Here is a 13,836-nt window from a genome sequence, read left to right as displayed (position 1 = left end):
GGGTATAAAAAGAACTATTTCACCACGAGACGAGGCTAGATCTTACCTTGTTGCAGCAATTATCTATTCGACTCGCCTTGTCTAAATTGCGACAATTCGGTTTATCTGGCTTGAAAATAATACTCGTATGTACATCTCTGAATTGAATACTATTTGCTGCTTGTCAAATGTACAAGCGTATAATTATTCAAAACAGAGGGGAAATCCATGCACGCAAATGGAATTGGAATGCGCGCCTACTCCAAGAGCCAAAGCCAGCCCAGCCTCCTCTGCAGAATGCAAGCGGGTTTCATTTAGTGGGTAAACAGACAAACAGGTTATTCCTCCAATAAGACCAGACCTGAACGAACCGAGCAGAGCAGAGTCGTCTATCCGAGTCTATCTAATCTACCTAATCTGCATGGGGAGACTATAATCACTTGTCGAACTGTTTTTGTTTTGCTGGAAACTGTTTACCAGTCAGGACCGAACAAGGAATGAGTATTGCTCCCCCAATTGGAGCGCGTCCGTCGCGACGGCGGTTGCCAGGGGGAGCACCGATTAAATTATACGATCGTGTTTATTGCGGTCTCCGATGCCGATGCCGATCCGAGATGTGAAACCGAGCTGTCGGCGCAACCAATTGACTGGGACTCGTCCAGTACAAATCGCGAGCTCGCTGACTCCAGACGCCAGCCTCTACCCTGCTCTTGCACTTGACCAAGTGATAGTCTGGCGCGGAGCATACAATACCATAGCATACCATACCATACTCTTGCCAAAGATACAGAACGTGAAACGAACCGACGCGTCCCGTCCAATCAGTCTGTCGTTGATTGCCGTCCGAAATGAATCTCTGAGGAGTGTGTGCAATCTGGGGAACCCATATATATGTACATAGATCTGTCCAGAGTATAGAGTCTAGAGTATAGAGGAGAGTGTAAAGCTGTGCGCGGAGATCGACAATTGTCAATTGAGAATCGTAATGAACGAGAAAATATCCCACTTTCCAATTGTTGTTAATTTATTAATATATGGATGCTTTTTCATTTGCGTAACCAGACTAATTTCCTTAAATTGACTTTGGAAAATGGTTTTTACTTTTTAATCAGCCCTTGCACTTTGCGGGCTCGATCTGTGCTCGTGTTTCGCATATATCAATATGCATATTCAATATGAATAAATAAACTAATACATAAATAAATAAGTAATTACAGAACTTACCCAAGTATTTCTACGTCTTAAAAAGATGCAAAAATTGAACAATAAAAGTGATCTGTTCAAATAAATACCTATTATTTTCGGATATATTCACTATAAAACTTATCAGTTTTCGTTTCAAATGAAAGTGTCATCGAAGTGGAGGAGCATATCAAGTCGTTGACATGATATTTCCTTTTTCCAAAAGACTTGGAGAATGACCACCAAAACCTTTTGAAATGACCAGCCAATGCCATGTATATTATTGTTGCAATAAACCTTAAATTAGTTAGACTTCAAGATAGTACTTTACAGTGGAATTTATTGCTCGTTTGGCAATCAGCTCGAGAAGATTTTGAGGTATACATACAGATACATTGGTGGGTCGGTGAACCAAATAGTGATTGTTTTATTGTTAAAATCCAACCTAGAAAATATTCCTTGTTTCAAACCAACAACAAATAGGTATTTGTTAGCCTTGTTTAACTACGACCCAATCCTCTTGTTTACAGGTTTAATTTGAACGAGGGGGAACGTTGTGAGTTGCTGCGGACACCGCAACTCTACAGTTATACCCGATACCCGATAGACGCCGCTAATATTAAACGACACGACAAAGAGTGCGAGAGAGACAGAAAATCAGTCTGAGCGTGACGTCGGGCGCTGCGTAGCCACTGCAAATTGATTTCTTGCTTTTGGCTACAAAAACGATCCGATCTGATCCACATTCAGCAAACGGATAGATATGGTCATTCTCTATGATTATGCGTTTTTAGTTTTCTCGAATCTGCAATATTGTGGATGCAACAGATTTTCGTCCTTTGTGGGGGAGGAAGAGGGTGGGGCGAAATTCTGAGATATACGTTTTATAGTGAGATCTAACAGAAGTGCGGATACCAAATTTGGTTACTCTAGCCTTAATAGTCTCTGAGATTTTTGAATATCCCCAGATTTTCGTCCTTTGCGGGGGCGGAAGGGGGTGTGGCGAAATTTTGAAACAAATTCGTCTCGGTCCGATATATTAGGAGTGTGGATACCAAATTTGGTTGCTCTAGCTTTTGTAGTCTCTGAGATCTAGGCGCTAATGTTTTACTCTAAGCAAAGCCGCCTATGCTACGTGTGTGTTAGAGAGAGACAGGGCGAGAAAAAATGAAATTGTTTTCTTGATGCTGGCTATAATAATAATACGATCCAATTCAGATTCTGCAGTCTTAAAGATATGGTCATTCTCTACAATTCTACGTTTTTGGTTTTTTCATATCTTTAAAATTGTGGATGCCACAGATTTTCATCCTTTGTGGGGGCGGAAGTGGGCGGGGCGAAGTTTTGAAATATTTTTGTAGCAGTGACATATCACAGAAGTCTGGATCCAAAACATCGTTGCTCTAGCTCTTATAGTCTTTGAGCACTAGGCGCTGAAGGGGACGGACAGACGGACAGACGGACGGACGGACAGACAGACAGGGCTCAATCGACTCGGCTATTGACGCTGATCAATAATATATATGCTTTATGGGGTCGGAAACGATTCCTTCTGGACGTTACACACATCCACTTTTACCACAAATCTAATATACCCCAATACTCATTTTGAGTATCGGTTATAAAAATGACTGAAAAATACCCTCAAAGCAATGATTAAGTAGTACTTAGAGCTCTTAGCATCTGCTCATATCCTTTAGATAAGTTACCGACTCCCAAAATGGTGCCTCTCTTAGGCACTCTTTGGCACTTAGGCAGTTCTTTTATTCTCCCAAAGTAAAGTAGTGGGATCCATTCAAGAAAGATAACAAAAACGAGGGGAACGTTGTGAGTTGCTGCGGACACCGCAACTCTACAGTTATACCCGATACTAAGTCAGTATGGCTCTCCTCCGGCAGACGCAGCTAATATTAAACGACAACGACAAAGAGTGCGTGCGAGAGAGACAGAAAATCAGTCTGAGCGTGACGTCGGGCGCTGCGAAGCCAGTGCAAATTGATTTGTTCCTTTTGGCTATAAAAATTATCTGATCTGGTCCAGATTCAGCAATCTGATAGATATGGTCATTATCTATGATTCTGCGTTTTTAGTTTTCTCGAATGTGCAATATTGTGGATGCAACAGATTTTCGTCTTTTGGGGGGGCGGAAGGGGGTGGGGCGAAATTCTCAGATATGCGTTTTATAGTGAGATCTAACAGAAGTGCGGATACCAAATTTGGTTACTCTAGCCTTAATAGTCTCCGAGATTTGTGGATGCCCCAGATTTTCATCCATTGCGTGGGCGGAAGGGGGTGTGGCGAAATTTGGACACGAAACGGTCAAGGTCCGATATCACAGGAGTGTGGATACCAAATTTGGTTGCTCCGGATCATATAGGTTCTGAGATCCTTGAACTCATATTTTGCAATTGGCAAAACCGACCATGAAACCTGTGTGTTAGAGAGAGACAGAGCGAGAAAGAATGAAATTGTTTTCTTGATTCTGGCTACAATAATTATACGATCTGGTTCAGATTTTGCACTATAGAAGATATTGTCATCTTCTACGATTCTGCGTTTTTATACCCGATACTCAAAATGAGTATTGGGGTATATTAGATTTGTGGTAAAAGTGGATGTGTGTAACGTCCAGAAGGAATCGTTTCCGACCCCATAAAGTATATATATTCTTGATCAGCATCAATAGCCGAGTCGATTGAGCCCTGTCTGTCTGTCCGTCTGTCCGTCCGTCCGTCCGTCCGTCCGTCCGTCCGTCCCCTTCAGCGCCTATTGCTCAAAGACTATAAGAGCTAGAGCAACGATGTTTTGGATCCAGACATCTGTGAAATGTCACTGCTACAAAAATATTTCAAAACTATGCCCCGTCCACTTCCGCCCCCACAAAGGACGAAAATCTGTGGCATCCACATTTTTAAAGATACGATAAAACCAAAAATGCAGAATCGTAGAAGATGACTATATGTTCTAGAGCGTAAAATCTCAACCAGATCGTATAATTATTATAGCCAGAATCAAGAAAACAATTTCATTCTTTCTCGCACTCTCTCTAACACTCAGGTTTCATGATCGGCTTTGCCAATTGCAAAATATGAGTTCAAGGATCTCAGAACCTATAAGAGCCAGAGCAACCAAATTTGGTATCCATACTACTGTGATATCGGACCTTGACCGTTTCGTGTCCAAATTTCGCCACACCCCCTTCCGCCCCGGAAAGGACGAAAATCTGGGGCATCCTCAAATCTCAGAGACTATTAAGGCTAGAGTAACCAAATTTGGTATCCGTACTTCTGTTAGATCTCACTATAAAACGTATATCTCAGAATTTCGCCCCACCCCCTTCCGACCCCACAAAGGACGAAAATCTGTTGCATCCACAATATTGCACATTTGAGAAAACTAAAAACGCAGAATCATAGATAATGACTATATCTATCAGATTGCTGAATCTGGATCAGATCGGATCATTTTTGTAGCCAAAAGCAAGAAATCAATTTGCAGTGGCCACGCAGCAGCCGACGTCACGCTCAGACTGATTTTCTGTCTCTCTCGCACGCACTCTTTGTCGTGTGGTTCAATATTAGCGGCGTCTGCCGCAGGAGAGCCATACTGACTTAGTATCGGGTATAACTGTAGAGTTGCGGTGTACGCAGCAACTCACAACGTTCCCCCTCGTTAGTTTTATACTATCTTTAAAAATGTAGATGCCACAGATTTTCGTCCTTTGTGGGGGCGGAAGTGGGCGGGGCGAAGTTTTGAAATATTTTTGTACCAGTGACATATCACAGAAGTCTGGATCCAAAACATCGTTGCTCTAGCTCTTATAGTCTTTGAGCACTAGGCGCTGAAGGGGACGGACAGACGGACGGACGGACAGACGGACAGACAGACATGGCTCAATCGACTCGGATATTGATGCTGATCAAGAATATATATACTTTATGGGGTCGGAAACGATTCCTTCTGGACGTTACACACATCTAATACACAAATCTAATATACCCCAATACTCATTTTGAGTATCGGGTATAACGAGGGGGAACGTTGTGAGTTGCTGCGGACACCGCAACTCTACGGTTATACCCCATACTAAGTCAGTATGGCTCTCCTCCGGCAGACGCCGCTAATATTAAACGACACGACAAAAGAGTGCGTGCGAGAGAGACAGAAAATCAGTCTGAGCGTGACGTCGGGCGCTGCGTAGCCACTGAAAATTGATTTGTTCCTATTGTCTATAAAAATTATCTGATCTGGTCTAGATTCAGCAGTCTGATAGATATGGTCATTATCTATGATTCTGCGTTTTTAGTTTTCTCGAATGTGCAATATTGTGGATGCAACAGATTTTCGTCCTTTGTGTGGGCGGAAGGGGGTGGGGCGAAATTTTGAGATACACGTTTTATAGTAAGATCTAACAGGAGTGCGGATACCAAATTTGGTTACTCTAGCCTTAATAGACTCTGAGATTTTTGAATATCCACAGATTTTCGTCCTTTGCGGGGGCGGAAGGGGGTGTGGCGAAATTTTGAAACAAACTCGTCTCGGTCCGATATATTAGGAGTGTGGATACCAAATTTGGTTGCTCTAGCTTTTGTAGTCTCTGAGATCTAGGCGCTAATGTTTTACTCTAAGCAAAGCCGCCTATGCTACGTGTGTGTTAGAGAGAGACAGGGCGAGAAAAAATGAAATTGTTTTCTTGATGCTGGCTATAATAATAATACGATAAAATTCAGATTCCGCAGTCTTAAAGATATGGTCATTCTCTACGATTCTGCGTTTTTGGTTTTCCAATATTTTTAAAATTGTGGATGCCACAGATTTTCGCCCTTTGTGGGGGCGGAAGTGGGCGGGGCGAAGTTTTGAAATATTTTTGTAGCAGTGACATATCACAGAAGTCTGGATCCAAAACATCGTTGCTCTAGCTCTTAAAGTCTTTGAGCATTAGGCGCTGAAGGGGACGGACAGACGGACGGACGGACAGACGGACAGACAGACATGGCTCAATCGGTTCGGCTATTGATGCTGATCAAGAATATATATACTTTATGGGGTCGGAAACGATTCCTTCTGGACGTTACACACATCCACTTTTACCACAAATCTAATATACCCCAATACTCATTTTGAGTATCGGGTATAAAAAGAACTATTTCACCACGAGACGAGGCTAGATCTTACCTTGTTGCAGCAATTATCTATTCGACTCGCCTTGTCTAAATTGCGACAATTCGATTTATCTGGCTTGAAAATAATACTCGTATGTACATCTCTGAATTGAATACTATTTGCTGCTTGTCAAATGTACAAGCGTATAATTATTCAAAACAGAGGGGAAATCCATGCACGCAAATGGAATTGGAATGCGCGCCTACTCCAAGAGCCAAAGCCAGCCCAGCCTCCTCTGCAGAATGCAAGCGGGTTTCATTTAGTGGGTAAACAGACAAACAGGTTATTCCTCCAATAAGACCAGACCTGAACGAACCGAGCAGAGCAGAGTCGTCTATCCGAGTCTATCTAATCTACCTAATCTGCATGGGAGACTATAATCACTTGTCGAACTGTTTTTGTTTTGCTGGAAACTGTTTACCAGTCAGGACCGAACAAGGAATGAGTATTGCTCCCCCAATTGGAGCGCGTCCGTCGCGACGGCGGTTGCCAGGGGGAGCACCGATTAAATTATACGATCCTGTTTATTGCGGTCTCCGATGCCGATGCCGATCCGAGATGTGAAACCGAGCTGTCGGCGCAACCAATTGACTGGGACTCGTCCAGTACAAATCGCGAGCTCGCTGACTCCAGACGCCAGCCTCTACCCTGCTCTTGCCCTTGACCAAGGGATAGTCTGGCGCGGAGCATACAATACCATAGCATACCATACCATACTCTTGCCAAAGATACAGAACGTGAAACGAACCGACGCGTCCCGTCCAATCAGTCTGTCGTTGATTGCCGTCCGAAATGAATCTCTGAGGAGTGTGTGCAATCTGGGGAACCCATATATATGTACATAGATCTGTCCAGAGTATAGAGTCTAGAGTATAGAGGAGAGTGTAAAGCTGTGCGCGGAGATCGACAATTGTCAATTGAGAATCGTAATGAACGAGAAAATATCCCACTTTCCAATTGTTGTTAATTTATTAATATATGGATGCTTTTTCATTTGCGTAACCAGACTAATTTCCTTAAATTGACTTTGGAAAATGGTTTTTACTTTTTAATCAGCCCTTGCACTTTGCGGGCTCGATCTGTGCTCGTGTTTCGCATATATCAATATGCATATTCAATATGAATAAATAAACTAATACATAAATAAATAAGTAATTACAGAACTTACCCAAGTATTTCTACGTCTTAAAAAGATGCAAAAATTGAACAATAAAAGTGATCTGTTCAAATAAATACCTATTATTTTCGGATATATTCACTATAAAACTTATCAGTTTTCGTTTCAAATGAAAGTGTCATCGAAGTGGAGGAGCATATCAAGTCGTTGACATGATATTTCCTTTTTACAAAAGACTTGGAGACTAACCACCGAGACCTTTTGAAATGACCAGCCAATGCCATGAATATTATTGTTGCAATAAACCTTAAATTAGTTAGACTTCAAGATAGTACTTTACAGTGGAATTTATTGCTCGTTTGGCAATCAGCTCGAGAAGATTTTGAGGTATACATACAGATACATTGGTGGGTCGGTGAACCAAATAGTGATTGTTTTATTGTTAAAATCCAACCTAGAAAATATTCCTTGTTTCAAACCAACAACAAATAGGTATTTGTTAGCCTTGTTTAACTACGACCCAATCCTCTTGTTTACAGGTTTAATTTGAACGAGGGGGAACGTTGTGAGTTGCTGCGGACACCGCAACTCTACAGTTATACCCGATACCCGATAGACGCCGCTAATATTAAACGACACGACAAAGAGTGCGAGAGAGACAGAAAATCAGTCTGAGCGTGACGTAGAGCGCTGCGTAGCCACTGCAAATTGATTTCTTGCTTTTGGCTACAAAAACGATCCGATCTGATCCACATTCAGCAACCGGATAGATATGGTCATTCTCTATGATTATGCGTTTTTAGTTTTCTCGAATCTGCAATATTGTGAATGCAACAGATTTTCGTCCTTTGTGGGGGAGGAAGAGGGTGGGGCGAAATTCTGAGATATACGTTTTATAGTGAGATCTAACAGAAGTGCGGATACCAAATTTGGTTACTCTAGCCTTAATAGTCTCTGAGATTTAAGAATATCCCCAGATTTTCATCCTTTGCGGGGGCGGAAAGGGGTGCGGCGAAATTTTGAAACAAACTCGTCTCGGTCCGATATATTAGGAGTGTGGATACCAAATTTGGTTGCTCTAGCTTTTATAGTCTCTGAGATCTAGGCGCTAATGTTTTACTCTAAGCAAAGCCGCCTATGCTACCTGTGTGTTAGAGAGAGACAGGGCGAGAAAAAATGAAATTGTTTTCTTGATGCTGGCTATAATAATGATACGATCCAATTCAGATTCTGCAGTCTAAAAGATATGGTCATTCTCTACGATTCGGCGTTTTTGGTTTTCTCGTATCTTTAAAATTGTGGATGCCACAGATTTTCGCCCTTTGTGGAGGCGGAAGTGGGCGGGGCAAAGTTTTGAAATATTTTTGTAGCAGTGACATATCACAAAAGTCTGGATCCAAAACATCGTTGCTCTAGCTCTTATAGTCTTTGAGCATTAGGCGCTGAAGGGGACTGACAGACGGACGGACGGACGGACGGACGGACGGACTGACGGACGGACGGACGGACAGACAGACAGGGCTCTATCGACTCGGCTATTGATGCTGATCAAGAATATATATACTTTATGGGGTTGGAAACGATTCCTTCTGGACGTTACACACATCCACTTTTACCACAAATCTAATATACCCCAATACTCATTTTGAGTATCGGGTATAAAAAGTCCCAAACAACAAAATGGATCTCAAAGCAACGAAAAAGGAGGAATCGCAGCTGCCCCAAGTGGGGGATTTCCTGGCACAGGATGGAGCTGTCCAGCAAAAGATAGAAAAGAAGTACAACTACCTGGATATGGTGAGAGCCCCCGAATGCAATCAGCATACAAATGGAATATAGTTCAATATCGAGCTTGTTCTCCTCCGATCTGCAGTTTAGATACTCCACCAGGTTCGAGCGAGTGCTGATCGGGTTCAGCATCGTGGTGGCTGCCGTCGCATCGGCATTTATTCCCTTCTTCATGATCATCTACGGAGAGTTCACGTCCCTGCTCGTTGACCGCACAGTGAGAGTGGGCACCTCCTCGCCCACATTCGCGCTGGCAATGTTCGGAGGCGGGAAGCGACTGTAAGTCCGGAGAAGAGTCCGTCCCCAGGAGTAGTCCTAATCTAGCTTAAATCTATTGCAGGACGGACGCCAGCAAGGAGGAGAATCAGCAGGCCATCATCGATGACTCCATCGCCTTCGGATGGACCGCACAGTGAGAGTGGGCACCTCCTCGCCCACATTCGCGCTGGCAATGTTCGGAGGCGGGAAGCGACTGTAAGTCCGGAGAAGAGTCCGTCCCCAGGAGTAGTCCTAATCTAGCTTAAATCTATTGCAGGACGGACGCCAGCAAGGAGGAGAATCAGCAGGCCATCATCGATGACTCCATCGCCTTCGGTGTAGGAAGTCTTGTGGGATCGGTCGCCATGTTCGTGCTCATCACCCTAGCCGTTGACATTTCCAATCGTGTGGCGCTAAACCAGATCGTTCGCATCCGCATGGTGTTCCTGGAGGCCATGCTGCGGCAGGACATTACGTGGTACGACACCACCTCCGGTACCAGCTTCGCCAGCAAGATGACAGAGTAAGTTGAATCGCATCCGAATGAAGTTGATCCCAGCCAAGCTGACCGCTGACTGACTGTTCTGCAGGGATCTGGACAAGCTGAAGGAGGGAATCGGCGAGAAGGTGGTGATAGTCACCTTTCTGTTCATGACATTCGTCGTCAGCATCGTTGCTTCGTTCTTCTACGGCTGGGGCCTCACACTGGTGATTGTCGGGTGCTGTCCCTTGATCATCATCGCCGGCACAGTGGTGGGCAAGATGCAGGGCACCCTAGCCGAAAAAGAGCTCAAGGCCTACTCGAACGTCAGCAATGAGGCCGAGGAGGTGTTCAGCGGAATTCGCACCGTGTTCGCCTTTAGCGGGCAAAAGAAGGAGAAGGATCGTTTTGGCAAGCTACTAATCCCCGCAGAGGCCACAGGCCGTAAGAAGGGTCTCTACACTGGCCTGGGCGGTGCTGCCACCTGGCTGATTATCTACCTTTGCATGGCCCTGGCCATTTGGTACGGATCGAAGCTCATTCTGGAGGATCGCAACCTCGAGGACCGCCAGTACACACCTGCGGTCCTTGTCATCGTCCTGTTTGCTGTCATTATGGGAGCACAGAATCTCGGTTTCGCCTTGCCGCACGTCGACTCGATGGCAGTGGCCACTGCCGCTGGACAAAACCTATTCAGAATCATCGATCGCCAGTCCCAGATTGATCCCATGGTCGAGATGGGGGCTAAGCCAGACATCATCCCGGGACGCATCCGCTTCGAGAACATTCACTTCCGCTATCCCGCCCGACCAGATGTCGAAATGCTCAAGGGCCTGACCGTGGACGTAGAGCCGGGCCAGACGGTGGCCTTCGTCGGTGCATCGGGCTGCGGCAAGAGCACGATGATCCAGCTGATGCAGCGGTTCTACGACCCCGAGCAGGGGAGCGTCAAACTGGATGGACGGGATCTGCGCTCTTTGAATGTTGGCTGGCTGCGCTCGCAGATCGGCATCGTTGGCCAGGAACCGGTTCTGTATGCCACCACCACCGGCGAGAACATCCGCTGTTCCCACCCGGAAGCCACATAGGCGGACATAGAGCGGGCGGCACGTGCCGCCAACTGTCACGATTTCATCAGCAAACTGCCCAAGGGTTACAACACCCATGTGGGCGAGAAGGGCGCCCAGATCTCGGGCGGGCAGAAGCAACGCATCGCCATTGCCCGAGCGCTGGTGCGGAAACCGCAGATCCTGCTCCTGGACGAGGCAACGTCCGCCCTGGAACCCACATCAGAGAAACGGGTGCAGAGCGCCCTGGAGCTGGCCAGCCAAGGACCCACCACCAAGGATGGTGGCCCATCGCCTGTCGACCATCACGAATGCCGATAAGATCGTGTTCGTTAAGAACGGAGTGGTGGCCGAGCAGGGCACCCATGAGGAGCTCATGCAGCAACGTGGCCTGTACTGCGAGCTGGTGAACATTACCCGGCGGAAGGAGACCACGGAGGAGGAGGAGACCGGAGATAGAGCGCTCCAAAAGACACAGAACCTCTCCGAAGAGGAGGAGGACGACGAAACCGATGATGATGAGCCAGAACTGGAAGCGGGCACCAGCAGGGAAAGTGGATTCAGCCGCGCCAGCACCCGTCGCAAACGTAAGTTAACGAGCTTGTGATGCGGGAGCCCAAAGGATAACCATCAACCGTCTTTCCATTTTGCAGGTCGCTCGCAGCGTCGCAGCAAGAAGCAGAAGCCGGAGGCTCCCAAGTTTTCCTTCACGCAGCTGATGAGGCTGAATGCCCCCGAGTGGCGCTTCATTGCGGTCGGGTGCATTGCCTCGGTTTTGCATGGAGCAACCTTCCCGCTGTGGGGCCTTTTCTTCGGTGACTTCTTCGGGGTGCTCGCCAACGGAGACGACGACGTGGTACGTGCCGAGGTCATCAACATATCGTGCATCTTCATCGGGATCGGCGTGCTGTCTGGACTGGGGACCATGCTACAGACCTACATGTTTACTACGGCGGGCGTGAAGATGACTACCAGACTGCGGAACATGGCTTTCGGCACAATTGTGTCCCAGGACATTGCCTACTTCGACGATGAGCGGAACTCGGTGGGTGCGCTGTGCTCCCGCCTGGCCAGTGACTGCTCCAACGTACAGGGGGTAAGCTAGCAGAGTACGTGGTGTGTCTGACGAATCCTGCTGATCCTCCCAATCCAATCCTCTCAATCCTCCTCAGGCTACCGGTGCTCGCGTTGGAGTCATGCTGCAAGCCGTCTCCACTTTGGGCATCGGCATGGTCGTAGGTTTTGTCTTCTCTTGGCAACAGACGCTTCTCACGCTGGTCACCCCGATTGTCTGCCTGTCGGTGTACCTGGAGGGTCGCTTCATCATGAAGAGCGCACAGTCAGCCAAGGCGGCCGTCGAGGAGGCTTCGCAGGTGGCTGTGGAGGCGATAACCAACATTCGGACTGTGAACGGACTGAATCTGGAGCGTCGCATCCTGGAAACCTACGACCAACAGATCGACAACGTGGATGTTTCCTGTCGTCGCAAGGTTCGTTTCCGTGGAGTGGTCTTTGCGCTGGGACAGGCGGCTCCCTTCCTGGCCTATGGCATATCCATGTACTACGGTGGACTGCTCGTAGCCGATGAGGCTATCAATTATGAAGACATTATCAAGGTGGCGGAAGCCCTGATCTTCGGTTCTTGGATGCTGGGCCAGGCGTTGGCCTATGCCCCGAACGTGAACGATGCCATCCTTTCCGCTGGCCGCCTCATGGAGCTGTTTAAGAGCAACTCCACTCAACCCAATCCGCCAGAGAATCCCTACAACACCGTGGAGGTGAGTTCCTTCCGACCCATTAAATTTTCCATGGGTTCTGACATCTGGTTTTGTTGTTATTCTAGAAATCTGAGGGCGACATTGTGTATGAGAACGTGGGCTTTGAGTATCCGACCCGGAAGGGGACTCCCATACTGCAGAACCTGAATCTCTCCATCAAGAAGTCGACGACTGTGGCTCTTGTAGGTACGTCAGGTTCTGGCAAATCGACCTGCGTGCAGCTGCTGCTCCGCTATTATGACCCCGTCTCCGGATCGGTGAATCTGTGGAGTGCCGAGCACAGACTTCCCTCTGGTCACGCTGCGCTCCAAGCTGGGGCTGGTCTCGCAGGAACCCGTGCTCTTCGACCGCACTATTGCCGAGAACATTGCGTACGGGAACAACTTCCGGGACGAGGTCTCCATGCAGGAGATCATCGAAGCGGCCAAAAAGTCCAACATCCACAACTTTGTCAGCTCCCTGCCGCAGGGCTACGAGACGCGGCTTGGCAAGTCGTCGCAGCTCTCTGGAGGCCAGAAGCAGTGCATTGCCATTGCCCGGGCTCTGGTGAGAAATCCCAAGATTCTGATACTGGACGAGGCCACATCTGCTCTGGATCTGCAGAGCGAGAAGGTTGTTCAGCAGGCCCTGGACGAGGCTCGTTCTGGACGTACCTGCCTCACGATTGCCCACCGCCTAACCACAGTACGGAACGCGGACCTGATCTGCGTCCTCAAGAGAGGTGTGGTCGTTGAGCATGGTACTCATGAAGAGCTGATGGCTCTGAATCGCATATACGCCAATCTCTACCTGATGCAGCAGGTGGCGGGATAAAACACACCCATCGGCATTATTTAGTGTGTAAATTAGAGTAATAGGAAATTAGATACGAATAAAATGAATAAACAGATAAGTTACGATATAGACTTTCTGGCCTTGTGCATGCCAAGGTGCAAAAATATTTAGGTCAATTTTACATTGTTGTTGTTATACACGAAATGGGATGTTCCTTTGATGGACCTTTTTCAGTCATACTTGAAGTAA

At 46.8% G+C, this 13,836-nt stretch overlaps 1 pseudogene; it reads left to right on the top strand.

Annotated features, from left to right (window-relative positions):
- Positions 1-9,038: 9,038 nt before the first annotated feature.
- On the top strand, positions 9,039-13,685 carry LOC117190791 (annotated as a pseudogene).
- Positions 13,686-13,836: the final 151 nt, after the last annotated feature.

The sequence above is a fragment of the Drosophila miranda genome (assembly GCF_003369915.1).
Source record: "Drosophila miranda strain MSH22 chromosome Y unlocalized genomic scaffold, D.miranda_PacBio2.1 Contig_Y1_pilon, whole genome shotgun sequence".
NCBI lineage: Eukaryota > Metazoa > Arthropoda > Insecta > Diptera > Drosophilidae > Drosophila > Drosophila miranda.
Note: the sequence above shows the minus strand (reverse complement) of the source record. Positions and strands in the feature narration are given on the sequence as shown.